This window comes from Hylobates moloch, unplaced genomic scaffold (genome assembly GCF_009828535.3).
Source record: "Hylobates moloch isolate HMO894 unplaced genomic scaffold, HMol_V3 SCAFFOLD_14, whole genome shotgun sequence".
In the NCBI taxonomy this organism is placed as follows: Eukaryota; Metazoa; Chordata; class Mammalia; order Primates; family Hylobatidae; genus Hylobates; species Hylobates moloch.
In genome coordinates this window covers 75,113,360-75,137,542 of record NW_026652289.1, presented here as the reverse complement: position 1 = coordinate 75,137,542, position 24,183 = coordinate 75,113,360, and positions in this window count along the sequence as shown.

Here is a 24,183-nt window from a genome sequence, read left to right as displayed (position 1 = left end):
CTCAGTGTTATGTGGCTACTGTATTGGATGGCACAGGCCTAGATGTCAGCTCTTTTCTGGGGTCAGTAGCACATTCCTCTAGGTTATTGCTGCCCAGAGTTTGTGAATTTTTTTTTAATGGCACCTGCTGCTCTAAGAGGAATGATCATTAATCACAGCACATGTCGTGAGCTAAAAAGAAATAAAATTTCCTCTAGGGATTTAAATTTTTCTGTAGAGATTCTCATGCTCTGGGGCATCGGAATGAAACAACCAAAATCAGTGAGTTAGCCCATCTTCACTATCTTCACCATCATATTCTCAAGCTATTTCTTCCTTCAGATTTCCATTTGAATTGGAAAAAAACTCTCTCTGTGTGTGTCGCTGTCCCTGTGGGGATGTGTGTAGTGTGTGTGTGTGTGTGTGTGTGTGTGTGTGCATGCAAGTGTGTGCGTGTCGGGATGTGTGTGACTTTTCCGGGCATTTTTAACGCAGTTTCTGCAAGGAAGTTGGGAGGCTAGCACAGCATGGTTAGACAATATTTGATATCAAATATTCTAGCTATGCCCACCTAATTTCAGGCAACTTTTCTGAGTATCTGTTTTTTTCAGCTCTAAACTGGGGAAATTGACATAATTTTGTAAGAATTCAGTGAGGAATGACATGTGAACTATTCATGATGGGCCTGGTACAGTGCATGTCACAGATCATAAAAGATCTTACATGATATACAAAGGAGTTTCAATTTTATCTTGCAGGGAACAGGAAGCCAGTGAAGACTAAAAATGAAAGATGATTTGATCATATTTTCCATTTAATTTAAGTTAGCTGGCATGATGGCATGTACCTGTGTCCTAGCTACTTGGGAAGCTGAGGCAGGAGAATTTCTGGAACCCAGGAATTCAAGGATGCAGTGAGCTATAATGGTACCGCTGCACTCCAGCTTGGGCAAAAGAGTAAGACCTTGTCTACAAACAACAAGAGAAAGAAGAAAATTGAATTTTTTTTCTTATAGTCAAGCTTTGTCCCAGAAATGAAGTGTTTGCTTACAAATCTTTCAAATCTTTTCTTTGCATGGAAAAGGAAAGAATCTTGGCTAAGCTTTAAACTGGATTTTTCTGCATACCCAGAGGTATCTTTGAATGAATAGATTTAACATCCCATTAGACACTTCTACCTCTTGCATTTAGGAATTCGAACTGCCCTTAGGAAGATACACACAATAATATTACAGGCATGATTTAGAAAATAATTTATTACTATCTCAGTGGGTTTTAATATATCATCCTGGGCCTCTTTAATGAGTCACATTATGACCCTCAGACCAGATGGTTCTAGACTAGATGATTCTAATTCCCTTGTCATCTTAGTCTCTCTAGGAATCAGTGATTAAATTGAAAGATAATTGAAAAAAATCTAAATTGATAACTGAAAGATAGCAATCAAACAGATTCATTTTCAGAATGATTGTGTAAGGACAGTGCCAGCTGAAATTTTCACTTGTATTTCAGCAAAAATTACAATAATTGAGCATATTTCCTCATTTAGAGGAGCTTATTCTTTTTAACATCTTAACCTTAGAGAAACTACTATCTTCAATGGCAAACGTCATAAAGTACTGGGGGAATCTGACTGTGGATCTACTCTACACTGCTTTTCCCATGCCTAAAACTGACAATATAAAAATTCTACTCAATTTATTGACCTTTACAGGTACAGAGTGTATGTGAATCTAGGGTGGAAAATAAAATATAATAACGTCACTCAATTTGACTATAGCTGGTGAGATAGCCCTCATTCAGCAAACTTTTATAGACTAATTAAGAACCTGCTGCATAATGATAAATATGAGTATACAAGGTATAGCATTTATAACTTGTGTGCTTAAACCAATTAGGTAAATGTAATTGAATCTTAGAAAACATTATTCAAATCTGAAGTGTCTGTCCATGGAAAGCCAATGAACCCCAGCCAAGATGGATGAGGGCCAAGATGGCAAGAATAATTTTATCCATACAAATTGAGATTGAGTATGCAAAAGAAATTTGAAAGTATAAAGTATTATTTCAATTTGAGGAGTTATTATTAAATAACTCCTTTAATGACAGTACCTTGCAATGAATGCTTTCTTTTGGAAGAAGATATGAATCATCTGACCTCTCACATAGTAAACTTTAGCAGAATCTCAGAGTTGGCCAGATCTGAGAAGCCACAGCCCATCATAAAATTCTGTCATTTGTCTTATAATAATAAAGACTCTTCCTCTATCCTTTTTAGTCAATCAGATATATATATACATATATATATATTTAAAGCCTCAGAACTCAAACTCTTTAAGAAAGTGAGAGAACTCATTCTACTGCAGTTTATCCTTAAAAAATAACTTGATATTGTTCCAAGAAAAGAAATTTTTGTGTATTAAAAGAGTTAGTTCACAGAAAACAATGATTTTGTTTGCCAACATTGTGCACAAGGAATTTGTTGTTTGTGACCAGTAAAGGCTTATAAAATGTCTTAATATACTTTCTGAAAATAGTATTTCTGGTGGAGTCATCATGCTGTCTTGACTCCCAAAACTTCTTCCCAATGTGTATATAATTCATATTCATGCAAATCAATCCCAGGCCTCTTTGCCTAGAGCCTAAAAGAAATTATTCTGGATCTAAAATAATTTGGGTTTATTCAAAATGGAAATTACTAAAAAATTCTTTGCATAATGATGCCTATTGCCAATAATTAATTCATTAAAACTCTAAATTTCTATGTACAAGATGCTATCCTTGACACCAAAAATTCACACCCACACATATGTAATATATTAGATGAATATTAATTACATATTTAATTATATAATATATAACAACACACACATACACACACACACACGCATATGTATATATGTCTTCCAAGCCATTTCATCCTAGCTAAGGGATAAAAACAGAGAAATAATAGTTATACACAGTATTTCCATGGTGCTGACCCCTAACAGTTTTGTGGGAGCTCCAAACCCCTCTCAAACTCCTCCCAGACTGTTCTAGGAGCCCTAAAGAATGCCTAGCATGTGCTTTGTGCACTGAGCATCTGGGCTGCCATGCGATGTCTCTTCTCCTTCTCTCCAGATCCAAACCACAGAGCTAGAGCTCTCTATCTCCATCTGTGCCTAAGGCCTCGACAGAGGCTGCCAGTGCTCAGTGTTGGGGAAGGCACCTGCAGATTCTCACACTCATATTACCAAAACCTGGAACTCTCAATATCCTTAAAAGATTTCAGCAAAACAACCCTTTTTGGTTTTAGAGTGCTCTTATTTTTTAAGCCAAATTTTATTCTAAGCAAAAGCCTAGAGGGGCTGAAAGTCTGGTGGTACCATTAACAGTGTTCAGGATTATCCACAATTCTTGTCATGAAATCGGTGTATCTTAGTTTCCTCTTCTCATAGAGCAAGTTCTCTCCTGAGGGAATTCTTGGTCACTGAAGCAAACAGAGAGCTGAAGAGCTTAATGCCGTTAGTCTCTAGGGAGGCCCGATTTCTAAGGAAAGCACAGCTCAGGCTCAAGTTTGGGCCTCATTAACAGTACAACTCTACCTACCTTCAAAGGCCATACAGCCTAGGTGTGATAGACACACAGGCTGACCATTTATTCCAATGTACTGTGCTGAGTGATACAGTGGAAGAATACTTTAAGAGACACTTAGCCAAATTTGAAAATTCTCAATGGACCTTCTGAGAGTCTTGAACATGAACACATTTTATGTTTTTTCTATTTTCAATGATGCCAAATTCTCCCCTCCCAATCAAGATAAATTAGAAAAATGTGAGAAATTAAAATAGAGCCCCAGAGCCACTGGGCTCTAGTTTTTGTAAATGGGAGGCAAAGAATGGCCTGAGAAAGGCTCACTTTAGAACAAACTTCTAGTCGCTGCTGTGGAGACAATGACCTTAACCCTTTTGCTGACCAATCCAGACTTATGTTGAAACACAGGGACCTTGCTGGTCCCCTGGAACACTGTGTTGAGACAGATGCTCACACAATGTGTGGGGCTTGGTTAGCAGGGCCTCTGTGGGTGAAGAGCAAGGAGAAGCAACAGGAATGCCATGTAGTTTCTCACCCTGCCTAATTTCTGAATAAACCTCAAGCCATATATTTTCTATGAGATATATTAGCCAAGTTTGTCTCTACTCGTACTATTTCCCCAAGAATGAAACTCAACAGTTGACTCTACAGTTAGCAATGAACTCACAGCCCAAGTGGTTTTATTTTTGAAATGTGGGAATCCTTTATAGTTTTCTAAACTATAAAAGAAATATATGGCCTAAATGAGATAATTACTTATATTTTTCTTGAGCTGATATTTATTTTGGAGTTTAGCTAATTAAAAATATAATATGGCCCACTGAAATATAGCTAATTTTTTAGCATAAAACCATTGACTACTTTCATATTTTCTCATGGGCAATTCTAAAGTGAGTCTTCTCAAACATTTTGCCTGCCAGGAGGGTTAGACGGAGTGTGAGTCCCAACCACACAGGTTTGAGGAGGAGTGCTTTACGGAGATGTGGAATACAGCCTCAGCATAGGCATTAAGACGTGGCAGTCTCTCCAAAACTCCACATGAAACGCTTTGTGGAGGAGACTCTTCAGAGGCAAAACTATGAAGCCTCGAAAGCAGAAAATGAGGCATCTCTGACCCCTTTGTACATCCCAAAACCAAGTTTTGCCCAGTGTCCATTAAGGTTCTGATTGTTTTTTTAACCCTTTTTCAATCACATGGAGAAAAACACATAGACGTGCACATTTACACTCAAAAAGAGCCTGGCAGAGCAGTGAGCAGTATCTGGTCTCTGCTTTTCTGTTAGAAAAAGCCTTATAGACATGAAAACAGTATGAAGCTTCCTCAAAAAATTAAAAATAGAACTACGATTTGATCCAGCAACCCCACTTCTGGATATATATCCAAAAGAATTAAAATCAAGATCTCAAAGAGATGTTAGCACTCCCATGTTTACTGCTGCATTATTCGCAATAGCCAGGATATGTAAACAACCTAAGTGTCCTTTGATCAGTGAATAAAGAAAATGTGGTATATACAGTAGAATACTCTTCAGCCTTAAGAAGAAAGAAATCCTGCTATTTGTGACAACATGGATAAACCTTGAGGACATCAGGCTAAGCGAAATAAGCCATGCATAGAAAGACAAATACTGAATAATCTCATTGATAGGTGGAATCTAAAAAAGTTGAATCCAGAAGCGGAGAGTAGGACAGTCATTTCCAGGGGCTAAAGGTTGGGGGAAAAGCAGGAATGTTGGTCCAAAAGTACAAACTTTTAATTATAAGATGAATAAGGTCTGGGGATCTAATGTGCAGCATGGCGACTACAGTTCGTAAGACTCTGTTGCACACTTGAAATTTGCTGAGAGAGTAGACCTTATTTTTTTCTCACCACAAAACCCTAATTATATGAGGTGATGAATGTGTTAATGATGCGGTCATCATTTTACAAGGTATACATATACCAAATAATCACATTGTGCTCCCTAAATATGTGAAATTTTTGTCAATTATACATCAATAAGGTGGGGGTGGGGAAGAAAAGAAGCAGGCAGAGAAAACTCAGCTTATGAAATAGCATATAGAGAAGTCACTGTGTCAGCTGCCTCGGCCTCCTGGAAGTATTTTCATTGCCCAGAAGAAGGTCCAGGAAAATAAGAAATAAGAAGGACCCCACAAATGCTCTTTCTTATCTTTTTCTTTTGCAAGATCATCACTCTCAGTGTTGCAAACAAAAGTATGGTTTGAGGTGAACTGCCCATCTGTTACTCACCTCCTGTCAGCTGTCACCCAGCTCACTGATTGGAAAGAACACTAGGGCATTGGGTCTAACTTGGCCAAGGGGTAGGAAACACGGAGCAGTCATAAATGGAAAGTGTTCAGGCTCAAAACAAGTTGCTAGGGGGAACCATACAGGAATCTGTGTGAGGCAGCTTGAAAATGTTTACATAAAATGCAGCAAAAGTGGGAGAGAAGAAAGCCAAATAAATCCATGCCCACAGATGTCCTCACATTTGAAGAGGGATTTTTTAGCAATTAAAAGTTTAGCAAGTGTTTGGGAGCCAGGAGTGGGAAGTTTTGGAGTCCCAATTAGGAGACAGATATAAAGTACTTCCAATCTGGAGACTGAAAAATCAGAAATAAAAAAAGGTGGTGGTGTAGTTTCAGAAAAGAGATTTTAAGGTTATTTCTAATAAAAGCCAATTAAAACAAAGCATAACAACAACAAATTGTTCAAGACCCTTTGACTTTGTTGATTTTTTACAATTTTATCTCTGAAATGAAAGGGTAGGTCTTTTACTTTCTTGACTTTTCCCCCAAATAAAGAAGCAAATATATATATTAGAGAAATATATGAGAGAGAAAATGTGTTTGGAGAACGTTTTTCAAAACAGGACAAGGGAATAGAAAACTCTCTCCTTATAAGTTGCTCTCAGGAAATGTTACCTTAGTATTTGCTATTTTAGTTATTTTAATCAACTGACATCTTTTTTAAAGTTCTGGCTTAGAATAATTATTATAATGAGTAAAAATTAGAGTGCTTACTATAACTGTAAAAAAGATATAGAGAGTAGGTACTATTTTGGTCCTACTTCACACAAAGGGAACTTAGGTTAATAACATTAAAACAGTAGCTGGAGCTTGAACCCTGATCTTTCTCATAGCAAAGTCACACAATTAACCATGAGTGTAAATTTTCAGACTCCACACCTCTCAGTTTCATGTGAACTGTCCTTAATTCCCCATAGCCACAATGTATTTAAATTTGGGAGAACACAATGATAGTTTGCACAGAAATTGCAAAACCATTATCCTACAGGAGACAACGTTCTAAAGGTTCAAGGCATTAGCTGCTAGAAGTGATGTGCATTGAGCAGTGGGCAGGACACTATGTCAATCAAGCAAAGGCCATTCTCCTGATTCACATACACTTTGCTTCTCTTTGACAACACCTACAACCTTCATTCCAGAGCCTGACACAGTGTGGACCACATGATATATACAAAATACACGTTTTGTACTCAGTAGATATTTTTGAACTGAAAATAATATCTTCCATCAATCTCTGCTCAGGTGTCACCTGAGCTCCATGAAGCTGTCTGCACTAGCCATGCCAGTCATGCCTGTCTCCAACCAGCCTGACTCCTTTCCTGTTGCCCCTTCGCTAGTTCTGATTTCTCTCATGAAGTTTAACTAAGGATTACATAAAATCTGCGTAAGTCAAATGCTCTGGAAGATGGAAATTTCTATGCATGTATAAAGCGTTATTGGTATAACTGTACATGTTGCAGCATCCCAGGCAGTAATGCATGTGAGTTTACATTTGTATTTAACATGCTCTGAGGCTGTACTGTGGGCCAAACAAAAAACATTTGATTTAATCTCATGACAACCTTTATAAGTGGCTGTTAATGTTGCCCTGCTTTTACCAGTGAGGAATGTGAGGAGTAGAGAGGTTGTATATATTGAGCCAACACTCACAGTGAGGGATTGGCTCACCCAAAATTCAAACTCATCTCTGTCTGACCTTGAAGCTCATGCTCTGAACCTTTTTTTAAAACAGTCTCTATATATTAGTTTCCTATTTCTGCTATAACAAATTACCACAAATTTGGTGGCTTAAAAACAAGACAAATTTTTTATCTTACAGTTCTGGAAGTCAGAAGTGTGAAATGAGTCTTATGAAACTAAAATAAGAATTTATTCTTTATGGAGGCTCTATGGGAAACTCTGTCTCTTGTCTTTTTCACTTTCTAGAAGCCACTCACATTCTGGACTCTTGGTCACATTGCCCTAACTTCTACTTTGGTTGCTGAATCTTCTCTAGCTCTGACCCTCCTGCCTCCCTCTTACAGACAGCCTTGTGATTTCTTTGGGATGAATACTGTAGGATAATCTTCTCATCTCAACATCCTAATTTAATCACAGTTGCAAAGTTTCTTTTGTCATGTAAAATAACATTCACAGATCCTAGGAATTATCATGCAGATGTTTTTGGGGGACCATTATTCAATTACACACTAAGAAATGCTTTTTTTTTGTTGCGGGGGCTGGGGGAGTCATTTCAGCATATAGGTGTGTCTTTGTGTTTCCTTCACTACTATGATTTAAGCTCATTGAAAAAGGAGACTGTCATCTCACAGCTGGCTATAGCTCTCTGACAGAGCCTGCTGCCTGTGTGCTCCCATCTGCAGGGTGTGAATTCAAGAGATCTCTCCCTTAGCTCTGACCTCTCAATCCCCAACTACTCCACAGAAAAAGAAACTGCCCCCCCAACAATTACTGGAGGAGAAGCCTATTATTCCATCATCGGAAACGAAGCTACAAATATAAATAGTATCGGAAGCTATAACATCGACCTTAGAATTAGACAAGTTAGCAAAAATATCAAACCAGTTCTGATGGTAAAAGAAAAGAGCCCTGGGTGCCTGAAGAGGCCAAAGGAAGGAGTGCAGAACACAGAAAAATGATACTGAGAGTTGGGACACTCAAAATAAAATTTTCTTTCTTCACAATTTTGCCAACGTTCAGGCCTACTGTAAATGAAATTCTGGTAATCATTAGTATTGTCCACCGATATTTTCAGTTCCTTTTCTTTCTGGCACGTAAGATTGCTATTTCCAAATCCTTGCAGTTATATGTGGCTAAGGGACATCTAAGACAGGCAGAGGTATAATATGACTCAAGCGACATGTGTCACATCCTGGTGGAAGCCTTGGAGAACGGGTGCCACATTCCCAGACACTTCCAGAGTAACCGACAATGCCTGACACCATGGAGCCTCCATGAGCCTGTGCACCTGAGGATTAGGACATGGGGAAGGGCCTCCAGTTGACCCGCGATGGTCATAAAGCATCAGTAAGGAATAAGCCCTTGTTGTTAATAACCTATCATATATGTGGGTTTACTATATTGCAGCTAATAGAGTCTCTCTTGACTGATATAAAAATCTAGTTCTTTTCTGGACACAGTGACTGTTGAAGGAGAACAATGAGGAAAGGGAAGGGTGGTTGGATATCATTTAGTGGCAATAGGTGTTTTCTCAAACTTCCCCTAAGAACATTGCATTAAATGAAAATGAGCACTCTTCTGGAAACCCGAAAGTATAATGTAACAAGGATATACAAGGGCTTTATAAATTGTGAATCACTTTGCAAATGCTAGCTAAAATAATATTTATCATCCACAACTGCAGCCAAGATTACGTTTTCTCATTTTGTAAGTCCCTAATATTTACCTAGCTCCCACTAAAGAAATACTTAATCACACTGTATGTGGACAATTCAAAAGATCAGAGACAACTCTTCTAATTTATGTATCAAAACAAATATCCACAAGAAAGACTAAGGCCACTTGATAGAATACACACAATTCAAGATGAATGCTTCTTTGCTAGTTTTTTTTTTTTTTTTGAACAGGATCTTGCTTTGTCATCCAGGCTGGAGTGCAGTGGCACAAGCACAACTCACTGCAGCCTCAACCACATTGGCTCAAGTGATCCTCCCACCATCAGCCTTTTTGGTAGGTGGGACTACAGGCACATGCTACCATGCCCAGTCAAGTTTTTAATTTTTTTGTAGAGACAGAGGTCTCACTATGTTGCCCAAGCTGATCTCATGAGCTCAAGTGATCCTCCCGTCTTGGCCTCCAAAGTGTTGGAATTACAGGCGTGAGCCACTGCACCTGGCCTTGCTACTCTTTTTATTATTCGCAACCTCTAGAAATAGTATAGGAGACCCACGCACTAGTCTCCCGTTGTCCTGGATACAGAAAGTGGAGAAGAGAGTAGGATACGTGGCTTGTTTGGGACTAGACAAGGCTGTCACTAAGTGACTCACTACTTCAGCCCTTTGCTCCTCTTGGCACCTGGACCAGCAAAGGCACACATATTCTGTAGTTGTTTTGTTCCTGCCAAACCTGTTACAAGGAATAAACTTGGAGCACCTAGAAGTTTAGCAACATATTATCATCTTGGAATGTGACATTATTAAACCCTCCTAATCCCCATGTCTACAAAATTAAGAAATCCAGAGCATGTTTTCTAAATGGAAGTGTATACAGGCTTAATCACAAAGAGCTAATTTTTAAGCCCTTAAAATTAGAGAAATGACAATGACAATATAAATTCTTCTTTTTACCGCTTCCGGGGTGAAGCTTGTTTAGAGCAGCTAGCACTAGTTAGAAAGAATAGCCATGTTAGATTGAGGAAATCACAGCTCTCACCTATAGTTACTGGCAAAACAAAGTCTGGGCTTTGTCTCTAGAGGCAGAGGTTCAAAGTTGATCTCTTAGTTTCTGGTTAGTTCTATTGCTACCAAACAAGGAATAAGTAAGATTGCCTTCTCTGGATTGCCTTTGGGATTGACTTTCTGTTCATCCTGTTTAGTGAGTCTCCTGTATAAGGAGTCTTCAGGGTTCTAGGCACTCTGAGAGCTGTTACTCACTCCAAGGCCCCTCTACTAGAGGGCACAAACTGTGGGCCACATACAAGGTACAGCCACAGCCCAGGGTGCTGTCAGAGTCCAGCACTCACAAGTTTAAAATGGTGACCCACTTGGTTTCACCTCAGGTCATTGTTACTTTCTTTTAGCCACCTATTCTTTAGGAGACAAGTTCCCTTCCTGATTTCTTACCATTCTCTTCTTGACAAGGTCAACTTCTATAGTGCCACCTACCTTCCTCCTTTCCTGACCCAAGCTACTCTTTCCCAACTTTTCTCAGATCCTTTCTTGAAACAATTTGATTTTGCACTGTTACATTCCCTCATGTGTCACGAGGGGTGCACTTCAAGTAAATGTCCACATTGACAAAGCAACTGTATCTCTGTAACTAATTCCAGCCAAAAAGTTCTTCCTAAAAGGAGTGTAATTAGGAAAGAAATTATGCACATAAACAACATTCCTTTCCTGGGATGGACTGATGATTGTTGGAAATATTTTATTAACTCATACCCTCCTTTATTCCCAAAAGGATTCAGGGCAGCATCTTTCCATGCCTTTTTTGGAGTGTAGGGTAACATATGATGCTGTGGTCTGTGAAAAGAAAGCAGCAGCTGGGCGCGGTGGCTCACGCCTATAATCCCAGCACTTTGGAAGGCCGAGGTGGGTGGATCACAAGGTCAGGAGATCGAGACTATCCTGGTTAACATGGTGAAACCCCGTCTCTACTAAAAATACAAAAAAATTAGCCGGGCTTGGTGGCACACACCTGTAGTCCCAGCTACTTGGGAGGCTGAAGCAGGAGAATCGCTTGATTCAAGGAGGCAGAGGTTGCAGTGAGCCCAGATCGTGCCACTGCACTCCCAACCTGCACTACAGAGCAAGGCTCCGTCTGAAAAAAAAAAAAAAAAAAAAAGAATGGGCAGCTCTTGGTTTAGTAAGCCTTCCATTCTTGTTTTAAGAAATAGCAAAGGGTTAATATTTAAACTCAGAATGCTCTTGAAACCTTGTGTAAGTAACCTTATCCTAGAAAAATGACCTGTATTTCAATTTATATTAGGTGGGGAATTTTCACATGTGAACCTTCCCTAGGTAAGAAAAAGAAAAGGAAGATTCCCAAAAGACTCAGATAGGAGAGAGAGGGTAACTGCCAAAGAAAACACATCCTGTCTAGGATAATATGGGGTCTGGATCATCAAAATTGTCTGAATTTTTATCGCTTTCCCTGCCATTATGATTTGAAAAGGCTTGTTGAGATGTCCTCTCTACCAGACTGGATAAATCAATGTCCTTTCGCTGGACTGTTCAAGCTCAGAGAGGCCAGGAACTCAGGTGTGTGACCTTCAACTGTTTAATAAATAGAAAGCAATGAAGACTGCCTGAGGTTACAGATCATTGAGATGAGTTTTAATTACCCTTTTGGGGAAACACAAGCCAAAGCGTCCAACAAAACTACAACCGACTGGCTCTCTCGAGTTTAGAACATGAATGTCTCATTTCCATAATTTTCTCGGTCATCTCTTAAACACAATGTTTGAATTCCCAAGATCATTTTGCCATGAATTTCTCCCAAACTCTTAAGAAAAGACAATATCAGCATGGAAAGAGGTCAGCCCACTCTTTCAAGGAAGCAGTTTTCAGAGAAGTATCAAGACCCCTGTCAGCACTAGGAAGGATCTGTGCATTTTTATGATTGCCTCTTTACTCTTTCCCACATGTGATCAATGACTAGAGGTGAAGTCAGTCCTTCTCAAGGTGGGACAAGAGGCATGTCTAAGGCTTGTTTCCTTATAATTTCGTCTTTCATTTACTTTCTGTAGTTCTGCAGCCAGCTAGCTCATAGGACTCCAGGGACCTTGAGACTGAAGCACATTCTACAAATAAAGTCAAATGCAGTGAGTAATCTCAGCTAAGTGCAGCTGAGAGGGCACGGGTCAGGCCTGGAAGTCATCAGATGAAAATCAGACCAAAAATTAAAATGAAAATATTGGCAGCTAGTGAAATACCAAAAAAAATGACAATTCCTTCATTTGGTCCTCCCTGCCTTTCCAAACCATGATCTCTTACGCTACACTCAAGTTGCAAGGAGCTCCTTCTCTATGCAGAGATCAGATAGGACCCTCAGGTGCTTGCAAGAACATATGGTGTGTTCTTTGCCCCTGGGAACGTTCTCTTTTGGACATCAGCTGAATCCTTACAAGCCCTAGTGTTGCTCTAGTCTAGACTAAGTGGATCGCTGTCCAAGGAATCAGACCTATCGATGACTATCAAAAATTTCAGTAAAGGGTTACTTATATAAACATCAAACTGAAGAGCCATTTATCAGCTCTGTGTGCACATAAATCATCACCCAGAGAGAGGATATTTCAACCAGAAAAGATAAGGAAGTTTAGCTAAGCTGTCTGAAGAAAGTCAGTGAAGGTTGAATAAGGATAAAGGGAGGCTTCCCTATTAGGACATGAAGGGAAAAAGGGAAATTCCCCAAATAAGAAAAAAATTGGGACAAGCCCAGTCAATTACAGAGACTGCCCTGAAAAGACTGGCCAATGTGAGCTGACCCTGGAGCTGAGACTAAAAGCTAAATGCCAAAGTCTCTTTCTCAGAGGTCAGCTGGTGCCTGAGACCCAGCATCGGGGTTATTAGGCCATAGCTGGAGACTTCCTGGCTCAGCCTCACTCCCCAAAGGGCCATTGCTATCCAATAGGCCAATAGTTGCTAAATCCAACTGAACAAGATGAATTATATAATCTTTCTCTGTGGGGGTTTTATGATTAGATAAGATTTGCATAGAGACTTCAGGAAGGCCACCCTTAATTTAGACTTTGGATTAATATTCACTCTCTCATAATTTTATGCATTATCTCCTAGATACAATTCACCTGATTATAAGGGAAAAAAGAGATGAGATAGTCTGAAAAATACTCAAAGACATGCTGCCAACTTAATAAAAGCTAAAAGTTTCAGCCTAAACATTCCTCTTTAATGAAGACCTTGGTGCAGCTAAAAAGGGATGATTCCATTCTATAACATCTAAAGAAATTTACCATTTACCACAGTTAGCAGAACAGATTTGCTTCTTCTCAGTGAAATTATCTTTCATCTTTCTCAATGTTTATAAAGTAAGATCTTTAAAAGTCTACATTATAAAGCAAAAAAAAAAAAAAAAAAGAAAAAACTGTCTCACAGCTGAAAACCAAAAATAAGTCATCAAAACTGAAATGGAAACACATTCCCCTCGATAATTACATTTTAGTAAATAAAGATATAACTAGCTGTTGCTGATGATTTCTGGTGCTGAAAATGACCCAGAATTCTACTTCAATCATAGTTGAGTCCAATTTTTAAAAATCAATCACATTTACTTGTTGTATGTCATTATGCCAACGAATAGGTTAACAAGAAGATAGCTGCTAGCAACAATATTCCAATTCAGAAGCGGACATGAAGACAAACAGGATTCTCTGATGAATGACTCCAGTGGATAATTAGCAATTTATTGAAAACAGATAGCAGGTGCCCTAGGCTCCCCAGCCAGCAAGGATGCTATGTCCAAGCTCAACTTTTCACAGATTTCTAGTTAGTGGGCGGGTGTCCTTCCCAGAACTCCCCTTTAAACAGCTGGCACCTGAGCTCAGACTTCCAGGAACTTAAGCCCAAAATGCTTATTCACTCCGTTCCAGGCTGCTCTCAGGCTTACTCTATAAATAAGGGAGAGCCACAGAAAAAGAGTCTCTTCTGGAACCCAGATCCTCAGTGTAACTAGATGTGTTCCAGCCTAAGCATTTTTTTTTTGCAGGAAGCCAAGAGAACAGAGACCCATGCAGCCACTGGCTCTTCTGCCTGTTAATTCCAATCTGTCTCAAATAATGCTGTTCACCCAGAGTCTTTGCATAACAATGAGGAAACAGAGACACAAGGGTACAACACCACCATCATCTATCCATTGAGTCAGCAGTGTCACTGCAGATGGCATCCACCTTCTTATTTACAAAGAAACTGATACACACAGACACCAGCCATAGACCTAGACTTTAAACTGTATTTGCCACCCCTTTTATGCCCACAACATAGTAGTGCCCACAGAATTGTTAACTAAAGTGTTTCTCTAATGAGGGAGTAACTGAGCGTTCTTATATGATGGCTTTCAGTAACCAAAAGGAAACAAATTTAGTACAAGGGCGCTTTGGTAAAATGACATAGGAAATGGATTCTGGTATTTGCCTGCAATAAATTATAAACTGGCAGGGAACAGACAATATTTTATATTCATTTAAAATAAGCATAATGAAGAATTGCTTTTTAAGTGAAGACCAAGATAATCTCAGCATTTGACGTTATCAACACATCTTTCATTTTCCCACATACAATCTGCCTTCTGCTGCACACCACAAATTTACATGCACAAAATATAAAAGGGAGACTGGGCATGGTGGCTCACACCTGTAATCCCAGCACTTTGGGAGGCGGGCAGATCACAAGGTCAGCAGATCGAGACCATCCTGGCTAACACAGTGAAACCCCGTCTCTACTAAAAAAAATACACACGCACACACAAAAAATTAGCCGGGCATAGTGGTGGGCACCTGTAGTCCCAGCTACTCGGGAGGCTGAGGCAGGAGAATGGCATGAACCTGGGAGGAGGAGCTTGCAGTGAGCCGAGATCGCACCCCTGCACTCCGGCCTGGGTGACAGAGTGAGAATCCGTCTCAAAAAAAAAAAAAAATTTATATATATATATATAAAAGTATACAAATAATGCCTGAATGATCTGAATGATCATGTCTGCTCTTGTGTATGTAAAAGCCTAATGTCCAAAAGTGGAATAAAGAGAAAAAATACACAAACAAAAATTATAAGCTCCTGGAGTTCAGCCATGAAATAGTATTGAGATTAGAAGAAGGGTGAAGCCATGGTCAAGCTCTTGATGAAAAGCCCTGCTTGCTTATAAAGACATGTGGATCTTAACATCTCCATGGTGATGAGCAGACAGATGCCCACTGGTGTTTTCATGTCTACATTTAAGCGGTGAGAATTTCAATGATTTATTTATTCCAAGTTTTGGGGGCTGGGGGTAAACTCAGATTTTTATCTAGCATGAAACTCTTGTGGCCTCTCTGAACAATGTAGCCTGACTTTCTGTTGGATTGATGCTGAAAAGCTATTTCTCTATAACAAACGGTTCCCTGGTCTTTTGGTATACGAGAGAAGTGAGATATATAACCCTAAAACAGCTTAAAAGTTAGCTTGCTGTGCCTAGTGTTCCAACACATTCTATCTCTTGTACCATTAATTTTATTTCATATTAACTAATGTTACTTTTCTTCATTCATAAGTATTCAGTTGGGCATAAGATAATTGCTACTTGACAATCTTTTAAATTTATTTTATTCTTTATGGAAAAGTAAATGCAACCAGGAATATTAGCATTAACATAAATCCAAATAAAACCAGGTGACAGGCAAGTTAAAATGTCCCAAACAACACTGAAACAAAACCTCACAACTCTAGCATGGCACATATGGTTCCTGAATATTCTCTGATTTAAGACACATCATCAAGATTATGCTGGTGGTCGTGAGGAACATTGGAGTTACCATCTTAAGGTGAAAGACATGAGAATCTGTGAGCAAGAAAAGAGTTGATTTTAATTCTAAAAGGGCTGAAGCCACACTATCCTTCACTGAAGAAGTGCTGCCTCCTCTTTTCTCCTCCATTTTCCATTTGCTGCTATGATTACCAGATGTGATAGTCAGACTCTTTGGAAATGTTTAAGACTTTGTTAAGGAATATGTGGAGATGGAAATTTTCATGCAATGCTCATAAAGTATAAATTGACACAATTTTTCTGGGAAGCAATTTGACAATATAAAACAGCCTTAAAAGTGATCAAATTATTTGTCCTAGTATTCCTCTACTAGAAATTTATCTTAAAGAAATAGTTATAATAGGAAATACACAAAACACCTTAATTGCCTAATTGTATTGGAATGATTAAATTAATGTACATTAACAAGATAAAGTAGTATCATTATTAAGTAATATCTTTGAGGATATATTCACAGTATTAAGTGAAAAAACATGAATACAATTTTATATACAGTATGTCCTCAATATATTTACAAGCACACAAATACACACAAACGGATATATTAGACCAAACATTGGGAAGAAATATGCCAGAGTAGTTAAAGTGGTTATTTCAGGGTGGAAGAGAAGAATAATTTTTACTTATACTTTTCCGTGTTTTCTAGTTGCTTCTATTGAGCATGTTACTCAATTTTTCCAGATATGCATTTATAATTGCAATAGTGATAAATATTCTATAAACTTGAAAAAGCATAGAAATGTATGAAATAAAAGACATCTCCCCACTCATTCCCCTGATCTCTACTTACTAGCAAAAAAAAAATACAGTTTATATTTCCAAACTATTTATGTGTGTATATATATATACATATATACATGATATACACATATATACATTTATATAATAATTTTATAAAAACATAATACTGAGCATATTGCCCTACAATTTATTTTATATTAACCAAAATTCCTTGGACATCTTTTTATGTTGTTATATAGGAACACATCAGTTTTTATAGACTTTAAATTTTAGAGCAGTTTTAGATTCACAGAGAAATTGAGCAAAAAGTACAGAGTTCCCATATTTCCCTGCCCCCACATACACATGGCCTCCCCCACTATCAACATTTCACATCAGCATGGTGCATTTGTGCGTGCACATGGTGCACAGTGCAACCTACATTGGCACATCATTATCACCCAAAGTCCACAATTTACGTTCTTGGTATTATACATTTCATGAGTTCACTCTTGGGTGTTTTACATTCTATGGGTTTTGACAAGCATAATGACATGTGTGCTGTGTTCTGTATCATATTATAGTATTATACGGAATAGTTTCAGTGTCCTAAAATTTCTCTGTGCTTTGCCTATTCATCCCTCCCACCTAACCATTGGCAAACATTAACATTTTTACTGTCTCTTTAGTTTTCCTTATTTAGAATGTCATATAGTTGAAATTAGATAGTATATAGACTTTTCAGATTGGCTTATTTCATCTACTAATATGCATTTAAGATTCTTCCATGTCTTTTCATAGCTTGATGGAATGTTCCATGTGCATTTGAGAAAAATGTATGTTCTTCTGCTGTTGGGTGGACTGTTCTATATGTGTTGTTAGGTTTAGATAGTCTGTAGACTTTTTCAAGTCCTTTATTTCCTTATTAATCTTCACTGGGGTTGTTGTAGCCACTATTTAAAGTGGAGCACTGAAATCTCTTAGTATTATACTTCAGTCCATTTCTCCTTTCAATTCTGTCAAAGTTTCATTCATATATGTCAGAGCTTTGAGATTTGGTGCATAAATATCTATAACTATTGTATTTTCTTGGTAAATTGACCTTTTTAATCATTATATAATGGCCTTATTTGTCTCTTGCACCAGGTTTTGATTTAAAGTCTGTTTTGTCCAGGTTAGTGTAGCCACTCCTGCTCTCTTTCGGTTATCATTTACATAGAACATCTTTTTCCATTCTTACACTTTCAACCCATGTGTGTCCTCAGATCTAAAGTGGGTCTCTTTTTGACAGTACATAGTTGGATCCTTTTAAAAAAAAAAATTCATTCAACCAACCTATGTCTTTTGATTGGGAAATTTCATCCATTTAAAGTACCCATAAGGATTATTTATTGCCATTTTGTTTATTGTTTTTTTATCTTGTAGTTTTCTTGTCCATCCTTTTCTCTTCCTTCCTTCATGTTTTGTTGATTTTTTTAGTGATATCCTTTGATTCTATTTCCATTTATGTATACTCTATAATAGATATTTTCTTTGTGACCACCATTGAAAATATATAAAATATCTTAAAGTTACAGCATTCTATTTAAAACTAATAACTTCAATCACATATTAAAACTCTACTTCTTTACAGTTCTAATCTCCCATTTTATGTCACTGATGTCACAAATTACATCTTTAAATATAATAGACCCATCAACATGGATTTATAGGGTTTTCTGTATTTTGTTAAATTCTGTGTACCAAAAATTACAATAGTACAGGTTGCTATATTTTTCCATGTATTTACCTTTGCCAGAGAACCTTGTATTTTTATATGGCTTCATGTAGATATCTACTATCCTTTCATTTGAACTTGAAGGATTCTATTTAGCATTTTCTGTAGAGCAGGTCTAGTAGTACATTTTATCTGAGAAAGTATTAGTTTTTTACATTTTAAAATATAGTTTTACTAGATACAATACCCTTGGTTGACAGTTTTTGTTTTCTTTCAATACTTTGAATATATCACCCCATTCTCTTCCATTCTACAAAGTTTCTGCTGAGGAATCCACTGATAAGCAAATGGAAATCCCTTTACATGAGACGAATCACTATTCTCTTTCTGCTTTTCAAAAACAAGATTTTCTCTTTGTCTTTGACTTTGCATAGTTTGCTTATAATGTTTCTCAGTGTGGTTCTTTTTGGATTTATCCTAGCTGTAGTTTTTAAGCTTCATGAGTCTGTATGTCCATTTCTTTCCTCAGATATGGAAAGTTTGCAAACATTATTTGTTTAAATAGGTTCTCTTCCTCTTTCTCTCTTCTCCTTCAGAGTTTCCCATAATGTGTATGTTGATACCCTTAATAGTGTCTCAACAGTCTCTTAAGCGATCTTCACTTTTCTCCATTCTTTTTTCTGTTTGCTCCTCTGACACAATGATTTCAAATGACCTCTTTTCATGTTTGCTGATTTTTTCGTCTGCCTTATCAAGTCTGCTGTTAAGCCATTCCAGCAAAATTTCTAGTTTAGTTATTGTATTTTTCAGTTACAGAATTTCTATTTGGTTCTTTATAATTTCTATCTCTGTTGACGCTCTTATTTTGTTCAGGCATTGTTTTCCTGACTTTGCTTAGTTTTCTGACTGTGTTCTCTTTTAGCCCACTGAGTATTTTTTATGATAGTTATTTTAAATTCTTTATCAGGCAGGTGATAGATTTGTATGTTTTTTGAGGTTGGTTTCTCGAGTTTTATTTTGTTCCATTGAGTGGGCCATTTGTTTTTTGCTTCTTTATATGCCTTGTGTTTTATTTCAGGCTGCTATAACAAAATATCATAAACTGGGTTACTTATCAACAACATAAACATATTTCTCACAGTCCTGGAGGCTGGAAGTTCAATATCATGGTGACAGCATGATCAGACTCTGGCAAGGTCCTTCTTCTAAGTTGCAGGCAACGACATAACCTCAGATGACCAGCAGAAGGCAAATTATTTCTCTGGCTTCTTCTTATAAGGGTATCCTACTCATGATGGCTTCACCTTTATGACCTAGTTACCTCTCAGTGACCCCATCTCTAAATACCATCACATTGAGGATTCAATTTTAACATACAACTTTTGGAGGAAACACAAACATCTGTCCATTATACCTTATTATTTTTTTTGCTGGGATTTAGGCATTTGGAAAAACAACCACCACTCATTTTTTGTACACTGGCTTTGTAAAGGGGAAGACCTTCACCACTCAGCCCTGCTGGAAGTTCGAGGACTTCTCAAACCTTTTCTAATCTTTTGCTCCTTCTGATAACTGTGGAACTGCAGCTCTAATATGGGCTCATCTCTTTTCATCTGCTTTCAAACTCTGGCACTGATCCCATCAATGGTCTGGATTAGGCAAGACAGAAACTAGTCCCTCAAGCAGCCCCCAGATGAGCCAGAAAGTTGGATGCATGATCCACCTTTTACATGTGTCCTGAGGGAGGGATCCTGATATGGAAAGTTTTCTCCTAGTAGCTCTCTACTATGCTTCATAGGGGAAGGGGCACAAATGCTGAAGATTTTTCTGTTCTTTTCACTGGAATCTTGCCTTGCTTTTACAATGGCTGGGTGTTGTAGCATCTTAACTGGTCTCTGTAGTTCTCACAGCGGTATTCTGGTTCATATATTTTTGTTAACTCAGTTTCTCTGTGGAGAAGAGAGAGCCTGTAGCTTCATAGCCCACCATCTTACTGATATCACTCCTTATGTCTTCTTAGTGCTGAAGAGTATTTCATTGCCTGGATATACAACAGTTCATTTATCCATTCACCTACTGAAGATTATCTTGGTTACTTTCAAGTTTTAGCAATAATGAATAAAACTGCTATGAACTCCTGTGAAAAAAATTTTCTTATGAACATAAATTTTCAACTCATTTGGGTAAATATCAATGATTGCAATTCCTGGATCATATGGTAACATTGTTTAGTTTTGTAGTAAACTGTCCAACAGTCTTCCACAGTGTCTGTGGCATTTTGCATGTCTGCTAGCAGTGAATGAGGTTCCCAGTCCTCCAAATCTTCACCAACACTTGGTGTTGTAAGTGTTTTGAATTTTGGCCATTCTGTGTACAATAATCCTTCATTGTTGTTTCATGTTGCAATTACCTAATAGCTCATGGTGTTGAATATCTTTTTATATGCTATTTTCTATCTATGTATCTTCTGTGGTGAAGTGTCTGTTTTTTCTTATTTCTTTCTCACCCCATTCCCACTTCTGCGAAATTCTGCTGTCATGTGATGGTTTCCTTTTGATGATTACTCACATACAAATGAGGTAAATTCTTAGTGGGCTATTTAATTCAGGTTTATATAGGCATGTGGCCGTGGCTCCATTGCACACACAAAAATTTTTTTTTTTAATGACATGTGATGTGTGTGTGAGTGAATATTTTTAGCCATTAGTTCTCTCAGTAAACTAAGAACTGCCCTGCAGAATTACTCATAATGCAGTACATTCTCCTTCTCTTACGGTCTCACAAACTGCTTCCTCCAAAATGACTTTTCTTTATAAATCCCTGTTTTGTCACACTGTCATATTTTTTAGATTGCCTACCAAAAGAAATAATAATCCAGGGAGGCACAGTGAACCAACTCACACACTGCTTTTCCTCTGTGTCAAGCGAGTTGTTCTCCTTGGGCTGTGCCACTGGAAGGAGAATTGGGCTCTGCTTTCTCTGAGATCTGCAGCTACATGCATGTTCCATATCTTTCCCACTTCCCTGTTGCCTATTATAACTTTGGGCAACCTTTCCTTCTATTTTGTGGTTCTGTTCCAAAAGTCTGTTAGTTTAATCAAAACTGGAGTTAGTATGTCGGGTCTTGTACCTCTGTTGCATTTGGGTGATTTCTGGGAGATGAGAAAAATGGCTAATGTTATATGGTCATTTTAAACCCAGATCCTAATTGCTTCTCAGCCTTTGGGCTAGGATCTGTTCTTATTAGTTTAAAACCAGACTTCAGTGGCTTTTCAAAAATTCTGTAGCCACTTGGATTTCTTTTCTTGTTAATTACTTAATTATCTATTCATATCCTTTTTAACCTTTTGGGGTATTCCTTTAGTAGTCAGCAAAACAAATTGAAAATTAACAAAATATTTTCTCAAAGGAGGGTGGCAGTGACCACGATGTGAGTAGCAGTCAGAGCTGATAGGAAGAGGCAGGCTTCAGTCCAATGGGACTGTCTCTGACTCTTCCTATTGGAGTCCATTGCCCAAGAGGTCTTAATTCCTAAGAACTCACTGGGCTCACTGTTGGGCCTGGCTTATCATCTTGTTATTTTCGGCGCCACTACTAGAAGGATATTGAGAGAGTGAGCAATAGGAAAGATAACCTTCCCTGAGTGATGTGAAAAATTCTTTTATATCTGTTTTCTTCTCTTTGCTGTCTTCCCATCAGCAGAACTGTCTAGAGCCATTTCCTTTGTCATAAGACTTTTGAGAAAATAATTGAATAAAATTTTTCTAATTTGGAATGAGTTGAAGTTTAGATAGGCTTAGGGCTACAGTTTATCCCTTTCTTCTTTCATTATTTAGCATATAGAAAAGGCAAAGCAAGACAAGTCAAATTACAAATTGTTCCTAACTCATATGTGCACAGATATCAATGAGCTGATGTGTATATGAAATGATAACACTTTTTTTACATATAACTTCCAAGTCATTTGAGCTAAAAATAAATCTACCATTGACCCCAAGCAGGAAGTTAGACATATGAAAAATTGCTCCGTACCTCTACATAGGTGCATTCTTCAAGCAAACAGGGAATTGGATACAACTTTCCTCTTGATCAGTACAAATTAGGGAGAAGATATCATTTAAATATTGTGGATTATCTAAAACTCTCTGACTATAAAACCTCAGATAGATTACATAAGACAGAACTAGTTACAGGGCTGTTATTTTTCCCTACTACCAAAACATCATTAATCACAGAAGCATTTCTGCTCAAACAGAAAAGCACAATATTACAATTTTATTATTTAAAGATCTTGAAAGCAGTTTGTAGACAATATTATCAGTCACCTCCAGACAGTGGGAGGAGAATGGGGAAACAACCACCAGACAGAGTTAGAATTCTCAAAAGCTTATAACAAATAGATTAATAACATTATTTCCCTCCTATAACGTTTGTTCTAAATACGAGTGCCTTGTTTATACATGATTCACACAATACGAGAAGGCATTCTATAACCTAAACTAATCCAAATCCTACCTGCTTGACTAATAGTGGCAGTCATTAATTGATTTCGCAGTAGCTAGATTTTTCTTTTATCATTTCACAATCAGGTTGGCAAAAACTGAAAAGATGTAATAATGAAAAGCAGAGAAAAATACTCCCAAATGACAGAAAAATGCATTTGGAAGTTGCTTGGCTTATTCAAGATAAAAGCCTTGGAAAAATTAGCTTTGGTATCATGGAAAATATTTTTGAAATTTTGGTGACTCCTTGTTCTTCGTGAAGAAAATAAATCATGGTATCGGTGGAGCAGAAAACACAAGGGAATTTTCAATGAAATGTTTTCTTTCTTTTTCACTGATGCAATATTTGAAATGGGAGCACAGGGCATATTTCTAAGCAAAGTAGTTTTCAACAAGCATAGCTCCTTTCAGTAAATCACCTGTGGTCTTACGAACAAATAATTGTAGACATCAAATTAAAAGACATGAACTTAACATCTGAATTGTGGTCTTTGTAACTGATTAAATAATGTATCAGTCTTCACATGTCCTTTACTCACATTCAAAGCACTCTAATGAGAGTGAAGCATTGCTTAGGTTTTGTTAGGACATTACCATACTTTGTAATTCATCATACTTTATGAAGTAATGACCTCTTTATTACCTCAGTAGGAAGGTCTGCATTCATTTATCACATGGTAAAACTGGTCTTGATCCTTGAAGAAACTAAGCAAGGAGTGAGAGCTCTATTGTTCTGTTGATGGGGCTCAGTCTGTTCTTCCTCTTTTCCAACAATCACACTTATTTCCAGGAAAGAGGTAAAGGCCTTTGTTGGAATCACATGGATTCCAGATCAGACCGAAGGCCACAACACTTCCTTTCCCCTACCCAGGGGCTACCTTTGGTCACATTACCTGACCTATATATGTATTTTTAAGCTCTCTTCTCTAACTTGGTAGCATGGGAAAACTGTTCTGGTTATCACAGCTAGAAAAAGCAACCCACTGTTATGTGATAGAATTTTGATCAAGCAGAGGCTTAAGGCTGGACATGGCAGTGATTTCTATTTAAATATTTATAAATGTTTGCTATGTCTCATGAATTCCCACTTCTGGCATAAGCACTTTCCATTTGAGGTTCCCCTTAGTGTCCTGACTTTGTAGGACAGTTAACCTCCATGGGATTGAGTTCC